Here is a 13,677-nt window from a genome sequence, read left to right as displayed (position 1 = left end):
TTAAGCCGATTCTTGAATATGGGATACGACTTAGGGTCCCGCGCAAACGCCAATAACAGATCAGGGGTCCCCGAAATTCAACCGGGAGGACCGCGGAAGCTTACAGAATAGTACGATCTAGGATACAGGTCTTACAATGGATATTGCACAATGTTAATGCTAGGCTTAAATGAAACTTGATTGGAGATTAAACAGTTAGATGAATGGTAGTATCGCAAGGATTGGACTGAGTAGCTTGGATTGAACTTGGTCGACTCAAAATCTAGGGTTAGGGTCATATTAGGCTTGGCCTGGGCTAGACTCTCATCCCTAAGGTTCTTTCGTCTCCATGGTGGAGGGATGGAACGGCTAGGCAAAGGGGCTAAAGGGCTAAAGGGTGAGAAGATGCTTGAGAGTTTTTAAGGATAGATGAGGGATGTCTAAAATGAAAAGGGAATGGGCTATTTATAACCTCTCAGCCCTTTCAAGGCGTTGAATAGCAGACCTGGCAGGTTAACGAGTTGTTGGACCGAGGTTGGAGAGCGTCGTCTCCTAGGTCCCAAGCTTGTACAGAGAACATTAAAGGCCATTGATATTATTAAGCAGCGAATGTGCCCAATCGAGAGCTGGTAGAATAGTTTTGCAGATAGTATGTGTTGTCCACTAGAGTTTGTCATTGAAGATCGTGTATATTGGCATGGTTAGTTTTTGATTCAAGGGGAAGCTTGCTCTAAGATTCATTAGACCCTTCAAGATTATTAGGCACGTTGGCGTCGTGGCCTATCGGTCTGCCTTACCATTTCAGTTATCTGGTGTCCACAATATTTTTCATATTTTTATGTTGTAGAAGTGTGGGTCGGATGTGGTTCCAGTCATAGATTGGCATCCATTGGAGGTTCGTGAGGATTCTTTTTACATTGAACAATCAGTTCGTATCATTGACCGGAAGGAGCAGGTCCTTCGAACCAGGGTCATTTCTTTATTGAAGGTTCAGTGGGGCCATCATAGCATAGATAAGGCATCTTAGGAGCGAGACGCTGAGATTCACAAGCATTACCCCATCTTTTCAATGTTTGATTGTATTTGTATGTTGCATTGTTATATACTGATGTGATTCCCTTCTCTAGTGTGTTTTGATTGGCTTCGGTTGGCTGTATAATTTTCAAGGATGAAATTTTTGGTTAGAAAGGAAGAGTTGTTAGACTCGCAACCTTGTGAGACCGACCATACACTTCATTTTCAATGCCTGCATATCCCAGATGGACCAAATCAATGTGCTTTAATCGTGACCCTATTTTAGTAATACAATGACTTAAGACTTATACATTAGTGATGGCGCAGGCGCTACGATTCCAACATCACGCGGCATGCTAATTGCGACACCTAAATTAGAAGTTATAATTTTTTACACAATTCGAGGTAGATTGTACAATGCACTCGTGGAGTGGGCCCCACTTGCATAAATTCTAAAGTAGTCCAATCAATCCATCAACCCATCAATCACACACCTCTTTTTCCCCCATTAGTCAAATAAGTCTATGCTAAGCCACTCCCCTTTCTTTCTCTCCCCATTCTACCCTTACATCTTTTCCTATTTCCCTCTATATCCAAAAAGTTCTACCATAAAGCCCCCAAACCCCTCTCATTTTCACAATTTTCTTAGCAAGTGAGAGCGAGAAGAAAATAGAGAGAAAATAGATTAAAGATAAAGAAGGAAAAGACTAGAGACATTTATGGAGTTAAGAAAGAGGGATTAGGGAGATTGTTTAAAAGTAAAGTGTAACATCTCAGATTTTTGTAATTTTGGATTTCCAAAAACCCTTAAAAATTTTTGTTATAATTAGCTTCCATTATCACTCACTGATCCTTAACGCTCGAGGTAAACCTATATGCTAGTGGTACCAATAAAGAACTGCATAAATCTAATTAATTGACCATAGGAAGCCAACGAATGCACCCGATCACTTAAACCTCGAGTCTAGCCTTTTAATGTGTTTATTTAGGGCCCAAATCTAGCCGACTTATCACTGACTAATCAAAACAGTCGTAATTAAATAAAGACTTACGTAAAGCCAAAACAACTAGGGGTTAGATCTTAATTAACAAACAAAACTTACCCAATTACTCTTTTACCTTAGGAACCAAAGATTTAGGGTAATTAGGATCGAATCATCGATTTCGCTAATTGTGAATAGGCTACACTATGAACTTAGCTAATACAAACATAATCATCCCACACAAGAAATATCACTACCCAATTCATTCCAAAAATTCCATAATTATCTGAACAAGATATAGACTGCTCGTTAGTGGGCCACTAAACCCAAGACTATAGAAAGATGTTCGTCTTAGCGAGCTAGACGTCCATCGCGGGATATCAAGCCGAGATCGCATCTCGAATCACTCAACTTGGACTCGCAAGGTCAATGCATGAGATGCATGAATGCCTTTAGAAATTGTCAGGAACTTAAGTGATTTGTCTGTATCTGGTCTTTACCAAAGTTATAGCTTTTGTACCATTAGATAATAAGAAAATTTAGGGCACCGATTGACATTATTATCTTACTCTCATTTGTATAGTTATAAACCTTATCGACGCTCGGTGACCATTGATTTGAGTTAGCACCTTCCTAGTTGATCGGACGTGCCTTCTTGGTTGATCGACACGTCCGATCATCGGATAGTTGTATCTAAACATAGATTGCTTAGTGGGACACTAATCACATGGCTTATATTGACTTGTACACCTCCCTTTCAGTCTCATTAGTTGGAAACAACCTCCCTTAGGGTTAGTATGATGAACAAATGGCCTCAATGGCTATTTGTACACTTTCTAGTACTATAAATACTCATTCATTTCACACCCCCTCTCCCCATACGAATTTTGAGCCCTAGCTTTGAAGAAAGAAGTAAAAGAGGAGAAATGATAATAGAGAGAGAGAGAGAGAGAGAAAGGGCGCTTAGAAGTGTGAGGATATATGCACCTTCACCCTATCATCCCCTCTATAGGAACCTTACCCGCTCCCAGACCTTCATCACTGTTGATTCAGCGACGATTGGAGGTAAGTATTGAGTCATGTTTGTAGGTTTATGTCTTATAGCTAATTTCTTCTAAATCTTACAAGCTTGCATGCTTGCTTGGGATCTCGACAATCTTTCCCTTACACCCTAACCATAAGAGCGTCATGAGTCGAGTGAATCGTCACAAGGTGCTAACCATTTTTCTAGGTTTTATTTTATCGACCATTAATAGTGATAGATAATGATTTTTAGTTCATTATAAAATATCATATGTTGTTTGTGTTTGAATTGGATTATTATTGTAATCTTAATGTTACTTATTGATGGTAGCCAACATGTTTGATGAAATGCTTCAACGAGATGAAACATTTTGATTCGTACATATGTTCGGTTGATGTACCCTATTACGGTATTAAGTTATTTTGTGATTATGTTTATGTTTTGATAATATAATCTGTAATCATATTGATCGAGCCATGCAAATTGTTAAGTGGATGGCACACCTTGGATTGGCAATCCTCGACTTATATGGTCAACTAAGGTTGAACACGAATGACCGATGGTATTTGGAGCTACACAGGATGCTTCGCACCCAATGTCAATTTTGCCCGAGGTCCCCCATTGTCAATCGGATCAGTCCAATGCATGGCCCATTCATTATTGTATTTAGTGGTTGTATAACATTCAAATGAATCTAAGATACCATTGTTACCATTGAATTAAGTCTATTCATGATCGTTAGTACATTACGATCCCACAAAGACTCATGAACTGGGCATGATGGTGTGGGACACCATGTCTGAGCTGTCGACCTACGTTGGGGTGACGTACCTGTCATATAGGCAAAACATTGGGTGATGAACCCACCATATTAAGAAAACATTAGGTGACGAGCTTCCCCGTAGTGCCACTGAGCACCGATGAATGTCTCGATCCTACCATATTGCTAATGGTTTAGGTAACGTGCCTTCTCCATAATTAGGGTTTAGGTGACAACCTTTACCCTAGTTGTAATTGTCCTTAAGTGACAAGCCATAATATTAACCCAATTGAGTTGTATGGACTATTACGTGATGAACCCAAATTTAGATCAAGGGACACTGGTGAGGGGCCACTACGTGCCACCACGAGCTATTTGAATCCATTTAAAGACAATTAATAAAATGGAGGTATCCTAACTTCATCAACCTACTGTTTGAATCAAAAATAATAATTACTTAGCTAATCATGCATCTCATTGCATTATTCGGTTGTGTTGTGGGCCAACCATTGCGCATATATTGACGTCCTCGCTAACAATAGTGTTGATGTGGTTCTATATTGGTGATCCCCGGGCATTTATCATGTTAAATATTATTGGATTGTGTTGCAGGTCAACCATTTCGCACATCTTCATGTCATCCATGTATTTAAATAATTAACTAGCAATTGTATGTTTTATAATGCTATCATTGCCTATGCTTGATTATAGTGATAACATGTGTAACTTAGAAAATAGAACCACTGAGTTAGCTACTCACTCCCACCTAGGACGATGTTTTAAAACATCAACCAGACAATACTATTGATGTAGGTACCACCGAGACCAACATATTAGATGAGACATAGTAGACCTCATTGATGGCGCCTCATACTTCCAATTATTGGACGAACAGGCTTGGTCGGAGTGGCTCGTCTCTCTCCTTTTTGTACATTTTGAGAAACTGTATATTTGGAGTCCCCAGCTGGGTGGACCTTGTTAGTTGTTTTGTATAATTCTTATTGTGGCTTGTAAAGTCCCCATTTGGGCGAACACCACTATTGGAATGGTACTTTGACTGTTAGTCTTATATTTATGTATTTTTATTATCTCTATCTCGTTTTGAATCCGCTAAATTAATTTGTGCCACTTTGATTATTCGCATGTGGAATGAATAAGAATTTAAACGAGGTCACACATGCATTTCATTTGGTTCACACCTGGAACTCGGGACCAGAGTCTCTATACTCGAGTGTCAATTTTCGAGGCGTGACAAAAAAGAGAGACATTAAGAGAGATTAAAAGTTGACTGAGGGTTAAAAGAGTTTATGGGAGGAGCATCACCATCTAAGTAGTCCGATAGACAATACTACCTAATGCTACCGTTCAACATCATTGTGAGTGTAAGAGAGGACAAACTCTCCTCTTCTTTTTTTTCCTCTTTCTTTCTTTCATTTTGGTTGGGCCGCGAGGGTGGGACCCACCTTGTGTTTGCATGAAGTGTATAGTGGACCTCGTGGTGGTGGGGGGCCACCCAGATGGCCCGAATCCCCTTTATCATTGTGGATTATTGTGGGGCCCGCAAGTGGGCCACGCTGTGAGACAGTGTGCCCTGCACACTGTCACGGCGTGGACCACCTTCTGTGGCACACCTTGATATTTATTTTTCACTCAACCTAAGATCATATTAATCCAAAGCTCATGGCCCCACCATGGGTTGGCCATCCTGATGGGTGGACTGGATCACTCACGTAGGGTCTGTGTTCTTGGCAAAAATTTAAAAAGGAAGAAAAAATATATATATATATATATATATATATATAAATAATCAGGGACGTTGGCCGTGGTAGAGTCCAGAGAGGCTGCCTACTTCCAGTATCCAAGGATGTTGCAGCTTGAAGAGGGTGACGAGGTGCCCCACTCGTGGAGCCCACCATGGCGCAGTCTATCTATTTCGGAGACGGATTGCCTACTCCCCCTGACACCAGCCCCGTGGCCGGTGGTCGGTGCTCTGTGGGCCCACTATGATGTATTTGTTTCATCCATTTTTACAGAACATTTTATGTATTAATGCAAAAAATGATAGGAATATAAATCTCAGGTGGACCACACCACAGGAAAACAATAAAGATTGAATATCCATCATTAAAATCCTCCTAAGGCCCACTGTACTGTTTATTTGACATCCAATCTGTTGATTGGATCATAAAGACCCAGATGAAGGGAAAAAATAAATATCAGCTTGATCCAAAACTTTTATGGACCCCAAAACGTTTTCAATGGTCACCATTCATTCAACACGGTTTCCTGTAATGTGGTCCACTTGAGATTTCGATATACCTCATTTTTCTCTTATAACATAAAATGATTTATAAAAATATAGACGGCATGGATGAAACACATACATCATCGTGGGGCCCACAAAGCACCGACCACCAGCCATTGGCTGGTGTCAGGGGGAGTAGCCAATCCGTCTCCATCTATTTCGCCATATCATTTAAAAAAAATTCAGATCTCAGGTAAAACACACCACTAGAATCAGTGGAGATAGTAACGGCCGCCCATTAGGCCCCTTTCTAGTGGCACTGCTTGAAAACTGATGTATTTGTTGAATCCATACCGTCCATCTATTACGCCAGGTAATTTTAGGGTTGGAGCCCAAATATGAGGGAGATCTATATCTCAGCTGGACCACACAACAGAAAATAATGAGTTTGAACGTCCATTACTTAAACCCTTCCACGGCCTATCACGATGTTTATTTTTCAGCTAACTTGTTAGTTGTTAGGTATTTTGGGTCCCTCTCAAGCTGGTCAACCCAATGGAGGGAGTGGATCTCTCAGGTGAACCCCACCTCCAGAGTAAACACACACAAAATATGGTAGGAAAAAAAATAAAATTATATATATATATATAATATGAGGTCGACCTCACACGCACACACAAGTGTAGATCGTGGAACAGCCAGTGTCCAGGGGACGCTGCCGCCTCGCGTCATTTAGGTAGGCGAGGCCCTGTTTGGGCGTTAGCCAGTGTCTCCACTCGTGGGGCCCACCTTGATTCATTTTTTTAATCCACACCGTCCATCAGTTTCTCCAATTCATTTTATGGATATATCCAAAAACTACGGTTAATCCAGATCTCAGGGGGACCACACTTTAGGAAACAATGAGATAATGGTGTCTGATGTTGAAACCTCCCAGGGCCCATCCATAATGTTTATTTTCCATCTAACCTGGTCATAAGGTCTCATAGACCTTGACGAAGAGAAAACACAAATATGAGCTTGATCCAGGACTCTATGGGGTCCACGGTGGACCACGATGCATGGTGGCGGAAGCAAGAAAATGGCCCACTCGTGGGACCCAGCATGGTGCATATGTTTGATCCACACCGTCTATGTATTTTCCTATATCGTTTCATGGCTGGGGCCTAAGAATGATGCCGTTCCAGATCTTAGGTGGACCACACCATAAAAAAAAGTGAGGACAAAGATGTCTACTGTTGAAACCTTTTTAAAGGCCCTACCTAGTCAAAATGTCATACAGATTGATTCAAAACTTCTGGGACCCATAGGGGGTCCCACGCTGCAAGGCAGTTGGCCCACTCTGTGGGGCCCATCATGTGTATCTGTCCTATCCAAGCCGTTTATCTGCATTGGGCATATGATGTTTGGTTATGGGGCCAAAAATGAGCCGAATCTGAACATACACATTTTAATGTTTATTTTCTAACCATCCAAGGGCCATGGGGCCCCACCTTTATGTTTTTGTTGAAAAACCGTTGTCCATCCATCTTGGCAACCTCCGAATGGCGTGGGGCCTAATTTTAAGAGTGCCACACTTAAAAAATAATGGTGATTGAGCACCTATCATTTAAAACTTCCTATGACCTATTGTAATGTTTATTTTTCTTCTAACCTGACTATGGGGCCTGATTTGGGTGGGCCCCACTAAGATAGTAGTGATTAAATGCTTACCATTAAACAAAAACTCCTGAGAGTGTGATGTAATATTTATTCCTCGCCCAACCTATCCGTCGATTCCGCCTTAGTGTATATATTTTACCCATGCCATACATCCATTGCTAGATCATTTTAATGTTCGCATTGTATGAAGGAACGATTCAAGTCTCAAGTAGGTTATGCACGTAGACCGTTAGATTGCTAGTGGGGCTCGCTAATTGGGTCCCACTCTCTATATGTCAAGTCATTTAAGGTCGATCATCATATGATATGTTTGATAACATGCTAGTGTAGTTAACTTGATAGGTCGACACTAACAATATGCTTAGTATAATAGATACCATGCATATTCATATGCCCATACGTGTCATCTGTATGTCTGTTATGAATGATGATTGATTATAACATATGCCTTTTGACTTGAGATACATAAGGGACCCATACAGGACATGGTCGCCCCGCATGATCACATAGTATGCATAAGATTAATACATGTTTTAAATATTATGATTCATATATTGGGCATTATATATGGCACATTGCATCTACTCTTTAGCAACATCAGGGATATAGTACCGCAATCTTGTACTACCTAACGGAGGAGTTTATGGACACCAAAAATCTATCGATGTTAAAAGGTGTCACAAGCGTCTTTAGGTGAAAGTTCCTAAACCTTATGATACCAATAAGATTCTCCTACGTCTAAACCGAGTGGATCCATGAGCGTATGATAGCTGAACACCGGTAGGCCGCGTCTTCCACAGTGTCAGGGTCGGTTGGAAGTGGATTTGACATTACTCACCTGAGTACAAAGGGCTCTATGCTAGGTTGAGTCTGAGCGGCTTGTGAAATGGATTCACTATCGACGAGCGGGGTGGGTTTTCGTGTACCAGTGATGAGGCGGATAATGGGGTCTCTACATTCGCTTGGTCTTGCGTGCAATGGGCAGCAGTCAGTGTCGAAAGTGTGCTAAACATCGGTGATGATCCAATTGTGAACTAGTTGAGGATTGGCATGTTGTGATGCATCTTTATCATAGACCCTTGCACTGCATAGCCTTGGGATGGTTCATAACATTTATGGACGTGCCAATTTAGACTTTCATCATTTTCGCTTATTCTGACATTTGTATGCTTATATACATTGTGCACATACATACGCATTCTCTAAGCTTCGTGTAAGCTTACACATGTCATTTATGTGTAAATTATGTTAGATCGCAGCAGCATTGAGATAGGAGCATGTACCTGATTGGACTTTTGTTACATTTTATGTTTTCCCTTTCAGCATTATAGTCAAAAAATATTATAGTGGAAATGTGATGATGTTTTTGGTCTTAGTACTCTTGTGGTTATGCTATGTACAAAAAAAAAATCATCATGAAAATCCTCCTTATGGGATCCCAGGATCGGAACCTAACATATGGGAGCTAGGAGCTGAGAATGGGGTATTATGAAGGCTATCACCATCGGATTCAAAGCAGAGAATTCTGTAAGCCTGTTCACCGCGAGTTTGGGGCATGAGATATTCATAAATGACTGTCATATGGAAAGCAAGACCAAGTGTCAATATTGCAGTGTCTGATTCAGTTGGAGTATTAAAGAAGAGATCGTTAATCACTCTGAATGACAAGACATCAAGGTCTTTAATGAAGGATTCTATGTGAAAAGCTGGAGTGGAAGATGAAGAAAATGCAGTCATGAGGAATAGAGGAAAAGAAATCGGAAAAGAAAGAAGAAAGAGTGAAATGAGAGAAGCATCAACTTAAGAATTACTTATGTATCGGCCACAATATGTGTGCATTAATAAAGAGGAAATTATGACTCCCCATACGATACATTTTTATGTAATGTCTCGCATGATCAACCTAAAAGCGTAAGAAAAGGATATCTCTTGATACAACATCAGTCAACTAGAATCAATGGAGAAAAAACGCGTGGATTAATAGCTAATTGCATTTATGATATCGGACAATGGAATAACGTTATTGTCACCTTTTTACCAAAGGCAAAGCAACATGGGGGTAATATTGTGTCGTATTTCTAGCTATTATGGGAAAGCAAATAGGAGGACAACATGTGGCATTATATGAGGAATATGAAGTGGATAAAAAGATCTTTAAAGATTTGAAACATTTTTTACGGGTTTGCAATTGGCATAAGTCTAGTTATATATGTCAGTGGATGGTCGACGAAGTGTTGCAGTCAATGTCCAAGAAGTGCAGTCGAGTTGTTTAAGATATAAAAAGTGAACGAGGGCAATTAAAACAAAACCTTGGCCGACAAAAGTGAAGTGACCGACCGATAGGCATTCAGAAGTAGAATCGTCATAAAGAGAGACATACTAAAAAAAATGATCTAGAGAAAATAAGAATCTAGAAAAGCTTTTTGATTGTTGTAGCCGTTGCAGTAATGGAAGAAGTATTTGAAGGAATAAATGACAACAAAAATATATAAATAGCAAATGAATGTGACAGAAACAAACCAACAACTCAACAAACCAAACTACAAAACAACTAATCACTCAAATTTATCAATTTATGTTTTATCTCAACTTATCATATGATTAGTGGTAGTTCTTAGATATAATCTTTAATTATAATCCAAGTCTACGCTCATATGTTGGATTTGGTCTTTATCCAATATGTAACGGTTTTTTATAAAGACGCATTCTTATAGTTGCTCCTAGTAAGTAGTTGTGAGTTTTTTTTTTGTTTGATTTGCATTGTATTCTGAAAGTCCTTTTTTATTGAAAGCACAAAATAATCAATCTTTGGAGAAAGAACCCCACTGTCTGAATATCTGATCATTATCAAATTTTGTGAGTTGTTGAATAAGCGATTGATCTTTTCGTAATCATCATATATGTTCATATTAGACATCTATTTGGATCCTTACTCTTGCTCGGGTGGTAGACTCTCAAGAGTTTCAATGCCCGGTCAAGGGTTTGAGCATCCATAAGTGGTGAAATTCCACTAGTATGAGTATGGGGGGGTGTGTGTGCTTGTGTAAATAAAATAAATAAATTTTTTTTAAAAAAAAAAGACATATCAATTTATTTTGGCACTTGAATCAAAGTTGGTCGGTTTGGATCAAGCACCGTATCAATTTTGTACACTTGCATAGTTGAAAACAAACCGAGCCAGCCAACAAGATCTATTATTTTTGGACGAGAAATTTACAACTGTATGACCCATATATGGCTCATTTACCTTTTTAAGCCCACTTCTTTTTACCTCTCAAGAATAAGCCCAATACGTACGGACGGCTTCCCAAAGGTCAAAAATGCCCCTGCTTTTCCTTCCGCAAGAGGATGGGCTGGTGCTCGAAGACCAGCGCTGACGCTCCTCGAACTTCGAGTTGTACGAACGGTTTAAAAGAGATCAAAGTTACATGGGCCCCACAGTTATGTATTTATTATATCCACAACGTTCATCCATATTTCAAGATCATTTCAAAGCATTATCTAAAAAAAAAAAAAGAATCATATCCAAAGATCAACTGGACCACACCACAAAGAGCAGAGGGAAAATTGATTTTCACCGTTAAAAATTTTATAGGGCCCACCATAACATTTATTTTCCATCTAATCTATTCATAAGGTCACAAAGACCTGAATGAAGAGGAAAAACAAATTTCATAATGATCCAAAACTTCTGTGACCCCTAAAAGGGTTTCAATGGTAGACGTTCAATCCTCCACTGCCTTTTACAGTGTGGTCCACTTGATAGCTAGATCTGTCTTATTTTTCGTCTCAAGCCTTAATACGAGTTCGCCAAATAGATGGATAGTTTGGATATAACACATACCTCATAATAGGACCCACAAAAAGCGGTGCGGATTACAACAGAAAGAAAAAAAAAAAAAAACCAACAACCTATAGCTACAAGGTTCTTATGCCTGCGAATTATAACTGTAACCCCTGCTTTTTCGATATGTCCTTTGATATGTATCAAAGGTCTTTCGATATGTACTTCGATATGTATCGAAGGTCTTTCGATATGATCGAAAAAGATCCAGAACTATCCAGTAAGTTTGCCTCAAAAAAATCCTACAATTTTCGATACATATTGAAGAGTATTCGATATGTATCGAAGGTATTTTTACCTATGGCTACAGATGATAACCGTAGCCATAACTTTAGTCCGTGGAAGTTTATTCAAATTTTTTTATTTTTTTATTTTTTTAGAACAAGGAGAAATTTATTCTACCTACAATTTTCTCTAATACATATAAATATGCATATATAAGCATATTAAAAAAAAAAATCTCTTTTTTTCATTTCTTTCTTTATTCATTTAACAAGAATATCTTCTAAACCAAAATTAGTTACTTGACGTACCCTATATGATTTTGGGGTAGGAGAAGCTACTTTAGCCAACCAACCTAGTTATTTTCCAAGATTCCATCAGGTCGATGGTCGAAAATCCATTTCATTCACTTCGCAGTCAATTTCAATCAGTTCGCGGTCAATTTCATTCATGTCATTTACTTCGTGATCAATTCCATGCATTTCACGGTAAATCCCGGCGATTCCCTTTCACTTCACGGTCAATTCCATGCATTTCACAGTCAATTCCATGCATTTCACGGTCAATTCCATGCATTGCACGGTCAATTCCCTTCACTTCACGATCAATTCCATGCATTTCACGGTCAATTCCCTTCATTTCACGGTCAATTCCTTGTATTTCACAGTCAATCCCAGCCATTCCCCTTCACTTCACGGTCAATTCCATGCATTTCACAGTCAATTCCCTTCATTCCACAGTCAATTCCATGCATTTCACGGTCAATTTTGGCGATTCCCCTTCACTTCACGGTCAATTCCATGCCTTTCACATTCAATTCCCTTCACTTCACGGTCAATTCCATGCATTTCATGGTCAATTCCGGCAATTCCCCTTCACTTCACAATCAATTCCATGCATTTCACGGTCAATTCCCTTTACTTTACGGTCAATTCAATGCATTTCACAGTCAATTCCCTTTACTTCACCCATTTTCTTCATTAAATCTCCATAGGGATGGCAAAGATGAGTTTGGACGTGTATTTGAGTGGAAGGGAGTGAATGGAGTGAAATACATGGAATTAACCGTGAAGTGAAGGGAATTGACCGTGAACTGCATGGAATTGACCGTGAAGTAAAGGGGAATCGTCGGAATTGACCGTGAAATGCATGGAAATGACCGTGAAGTGAAGGGAATTGACTGTGAAATGCATTGAATTGACCGTGAAGTAAAGTGAATTGACCGTGAAATGTGAATTGACAGTGAAGGGGAATCGCCGGAATTGACCGTGAAATGCATGGAATTGACCGTGAAATGAAGGGAATTGACCGTGAAATGAAGGGAATTGACCATGAAGTGAAGGGAATTGTAACGTCTCGAAAAAATCCGTATAAAGACCCGAATATCACCTCAAGCAGAAATTACTAAGAATCGAATTCTGTAGAAATTAGACGAAAATTAATTAAGTACTAAACTAAATAATCAGTGGAATTAGCTTGGACCACTATTTATACGAACTGTAAGACCCAAAACCATTAAAATCGCTAACTCAACATTACCTAAAAACTTAGGAGCAATCTCAAAACCCAGTTGCTCTCGGGAACACATTGAAACTCCGTATCGGACCTGGACCGCGCGTCGAAAGTCTGATTACCGCGAAACTATAAGGTTATGACTGCCTTACTGGGCTTGACAACCATCGTGGGAATTGAGCCTAAACAGTATCCAGAAACATACAACTTAAGCCCTGAGCAAAGTGTGTGAGAAACGCAAATATCTTTAAAAAATGAACTAGAACTTAAGTGAATTAGACCATTCACTTGCGGACGAAATTGAAGACTTCAGACTGTCAGATTTTGACCCAAATACACTCATGGATCAGGAAAATTTCCCTGCACCAATCGGTATACTTGGGGCCCTGATCGAGTAACGACAACCATCGATCTGATGCAGGTCCTTCACGG

Source organism: Magnolia sinica, chromosome 12 (assembly GCF_029962835.1).
Source record: "Magnolia sinica isolate HGM2019 chromosome 12, MsV1, whole genome shotgun sequence".
NCBI classification, from domain to species: Eukaryota; Viridiplantae; Streptophyta; class Magnoliopsida; order Magnoliales; family Magnoliaceae; genus Magnolia; species Magnolia sinica.
The sequence above is the reverse complement of the archived record's forward strand: the minus strand, read 5'-3'. Positions refer to the sequence as shown.